The 4,117-nt window shown below is 41.5% G+C and overlaps 1 protein-coding gene across 1 annotated transcript in view; it reads left to right on the top strand.

Moving 5' to 3' along the window:
- Window positions 1–2,977: 2,977 nt before the first annotated feature.
- Window positions 2,978–4,117, top strand: part of LOC107099397 (lysyl oxidase homolog 2B-like) — a 22,628-nt gene continuing 21,488 nt past the window's right edge. Inside the window, exon 1 of the mRNA XM_015397492.1 lies at window positions 2,978–3,116. The gene's annotated coding sequence lies outside the window, so the exon portion shown is untranslated. The remainder of the gene's footprint in view (window positions 3,117–4,117) is intronic.

The following is a 4,117-nucleotide window of genomic DNA, read 5'->3' as shown; positions in this document are numbered from 1 at the left end:
CATGCTTTCACTAAGAGTCTCCAAAAGCCGCCAGTGACATTGTAAAAAGTCGCCAGATTTGTCGCTAGTTGCTTTTTTGAAAAATAGTCGCTGAAGGGGTCTGAAAAGTCGCTGAGTTGGCAACACTGCACCTGCGGCGCTGTCGTATTTTTTTTCTTCCCCCGTTTCAGTCAAGTGGATGTGTTGATGACGGCAGCGGATGACGCATTAATCGCGCGACACAACTAATCGATGATGAAATTCGTTGCCAACGCTTTTAAAAGTCGATTTTTTATCGATTTTATCGATTCGTTGTTGCAGCCCTATTCTTAGTTCATGTCAATGTTTATTTCGTAGTTCTAAGAAAAGTTATTGATATAAAAAATATTTGATGACTGCCCCTTTAAATGATGTAACTGAGAACGTGCAGAGCTGCACAAGGCATGGGAGCATAAAGTTCTCTTACCGTGCGCCTTCTGGTTTTCTAACCCTTTTATTTCTAAGTAAAGGCATCAAAACTTTAAGAACTTGTCGTGTCATGCGAGTGAAGAAATGTCTGCAGCTCTAGGTGGTATTTTGGAAAATGAAGAGAGATTGCCACTACAGGTGGGTTCAAACCTCAGCTCTGTTCATCTCTGTTTTTTGTGTGTCCTTGGGCAAGGCATTGCCACCGGCAGTGTCTCAGAAAGCCTGAAGTCCAGCAGCTTCTCTTCTGTGGGCGTGCCCCAGAGCAGCAGTGGCTACATGCGGCTCAGCACCATCAGATTTAAAAACGTGTGAAAAGTCTTTACTGTGAAACTGTTTGGAAAGTTAGTCAAAAATTAGGAGCATAATTTATGGTTATTTAGCGTTTTTAAGAGAAAAATAAGGTTGCTTTTCAGTCCAAGTCATTTTTTTCACTGTCATTCATTCATTTCTAAAAAAAAAATCACTTCCACACTAAATAGTTTGTTAAATAAATATTTACTTTGGAGCTAAATATTTATCTTCCAAACTAAGTAATCGGCTTTCTGACAGACTTTTAACTGACAAGCTAAATATTTACTTTGGAATTTTGATTTTTATTAAGTGAAATGAAATGAAAAAATGACTTGGAAAATATAACCCGCTTATTTTCTCTTCAAACAGGCTAAATAACCATAAAGATGCTCCTAATATTTGGCTGCTTAATTTTACAAACGGCTCCTCATATGAAACCAACTGTGTTATGGAGACTGTATGAGTTCAAGCAGATGGAGAACTGACTAGTTAGAGAACTGACTAGTTAGAGAAATGACTAGTTAGAGAACTGACTAGTTAGAGAAATGACTAGTTGAAGAACTGATTAGGTGGAGAACTTGCATCTCTGTTTCTTTTGCTTTATATAAATCAAAGGCAGAATCAGGAGACAGAACAGAGAGTGATGATGATGATGATGATGATGATGATGATGATGATGATGATGATGATGATGATGATGATCAGTGGTTGAAAGTGAGAGCTGTGGATCCTGTGACACAGAGGAAGCTACTGGTTCTAAAAAGGATCACAGGTGTAGAAGTCACATGATGGAGTGTGTGTGTGTGTGTGTGTGTGTGTGTGTGTGTGTGTGTGTGTGTGTGTGTGTGTGAGTGTGAGTGTGTGGGTGGGGGGGCTCCAGTTCCTCACTAACAGCTGTGCTGCTGAGAGCAAACCTGCCTGCAAAACGACTGTCTGACACAAGATGGCGGCAGAGAGCAGCTTAGAATTTGGCTGAACTGGCAGATCTGTAACTCTAGATTGGGAAATGTTAGACATCAGTTTCCAGATCTTTAAAAATGCCAAATTAAGTGTTGCTTTAAAAAAAAATGCTTTTCAGAAAGTCTCCCAGCAAAAACCCAGAGAGAGTAAAAAGTCCTGGAAGATGGCTGATGGCGTCGCTGCTGCTCTGATCAGCAAACATTTCATCTTCATGTTGGAGAAACTTCTTATCTAACCACTCCTCTTCTGCCTCACGTGCTATTTTTCATAGATCAGGTGTTAAAAAGCTCGTTATCCAGAAAAATGACTTTATTTGAAGAGTGCCTTAAGTTGAGGGAAAGCAGCAGGAACGTTTCTGATGGATCTGCCTCCACCTGCAGGTCATGTTTCCTAAAACCTTCGCTTCCTCAGGGCTTCATTTGCCGACTATGTTTTTCTTTTTCTCCTGGAGTTTTTCCTTCCATTCAACTTTCCATGATGCAGCAGATTGTAAAGAGGCTGGTCAGATTGGAGTTTAAAGAAATATCATCATGTTTCTTCTGATTTAAAAAAAACAGGATTTTAGATTCTCTCATCCAGACTCCTGACTTTAATCTGATAATCTGTGAATTAAGCTAAAGATTAGGGTGATGGCAAAGAGGTTAATCTTCAGACGGGACAAAAGCTGTTCTCTGATTACAGGAAGCATTTCAATACAAAAAAACAAGACGTGACATTTTGTAATAAAATTTGGGGGCATAAATAATTGCATTAATAACGGATAAATCCCTCATTTAATGAATCAGGTCTTATTTAAGCTGAATGACTTCATGCTAACAGAGAAACCATCTTCCTGTCCTGTTTTTCCTTTTCCTGTTGACCTTAGTTTGGAAAACATTAAAGTTTTTAAAACCAAGATTGTTTGTAAACAGGTAAAAATAAGTCAAATATCTGTTTTAATTTCTTACTCACTAAAATAACCACAGATTTTATAGTTTATAATCAGCAGTAATGTAAAAACTTTGTTTTGGACGCTCCTAAAAGCTGCTTCCATGAAATCTTCTCACAAGTTGAGGAAAACTTGGGTCCCTGCAGAAGTGGGCGCTGGTGGGCGGAGCCTCTGCAGCTTTGGGAGCTCCTTCCTCTGCTCCTCATTTGCATGGAGAGCAGTGAAAGCTGAGTGAGCTGCAGAAGGAGGAGCAGCTGCCTCCAGCACCCAGGGTCTGCATGAACAACTGGACCTTCATCTTCAGAGCGGAACAGTAAGTTCAGCCGCAGCAGCAAATTTTCCATCTTTCAAACTCTGAGGACATCCTTCCAAACTCCTTTACAGATTTCTTTCTGTGCACGGCGTCCTCCTGTTTTCTAATTAGCACTGTTTTAGTTTAGATACATGGAAATCCTTTCTGTTTCTAGAGCTAAAGATCTGATGACATGAGGTGAGTCCAGGACTTTCTGTTCATGGATTCTCTTTGCTGCATCAGTTAGATGAGAGATGCCCTGAAACACAAAGGGATGTTGGCAAAGAACTGTCTGCAAGGATGACATTCCTGCAAATTGACATTTTGACCTTTTCAGGCAATCCCTAGACTGTTTCTGTCTCAGGCTGCTGACAGACGCCTTACTGGAGGTTAATTAAAACATGATATGATACCAAAGAGCTGCAGAGTCTTTAATGGTTGTTTGTCCTTCAGGTTTTTAGAGGAGGAGCTTCCAGCATGCAGCATAGAGAAATGATTTCAGAGGTTTCATGTTTCAGGCTCTCCCATCCAGGGATGTTTTCCTCTAAAGCAAAAGAAATGGATCCTGATGTGAGTGCGTTCAGATGTAAAGCAGCTGCAGCGCCGCCCGGTCTGCATGCCTCCTGATCGTTGCTGATCACAGCTGCTGTGAAAGACGCCGTCCGCCGAGCCACAGGCTGCAGGCTTCACTGCATGTGAGGAGCCTGTTGACTCCAGCTTGTGTAAGCGCTGCCACGTTACAGAGGGAAGCCGATGGGTCAGTCCAGATGTTTTCTCACAGGACAGGCACATCTGGAGTGAAGTCATCCAATCATATCAGTTATTCATGCTTTGGACTTTATTCACTCATCAGTGAAATGTTTTCTGGAATTACGCAGAAAACTTTTAAAACTGCTATTTGTTTCTTTCCGACACCCCTAAACAATCTATGGCATATTCATCTGTGTTAGTCATTAGGAACATTATCTGGTCTCCAGATAGAACGGGTCCTTTGGGTTCTTCTGGGTGGGGAGGTGGTTCCTCTGTGGACGAAGCTTGGTCCATATTCTCCCATGAAGCAGCTTCAGTAGCTGCATGCTAAGCTACGTTCACACCAGAAGCACTTTAAGCAGCAAAAAAAGCTTCAGCTGCTTCATTTCTGTTTGTCCTCATTAAGGTCAGCCGTCCAGTAAAGTGAGTCCAGATGCTTCTGCTGCTCC

Source organism: Cyprinodon variegatus, unplaced genomic scaffold (assembly GCF_000732505.1).
Source record: "Cyprinodon variegatus isolate N-32 unplaced genomic scaffold, C_variegatus-1.0 Scaffold866, whole genome shotgun sequence".
NCBI classification, from domain to species: Eukaryota; Metazoa; Chordata; class Actinopteri; order Cyprinodontiformes; family Cyprinodontidae; genus Cyprinodon; species Cyprinodon variegatus.
This window is presented reverse-complemented; position numbering and strand designations above follow the sequence as displayed.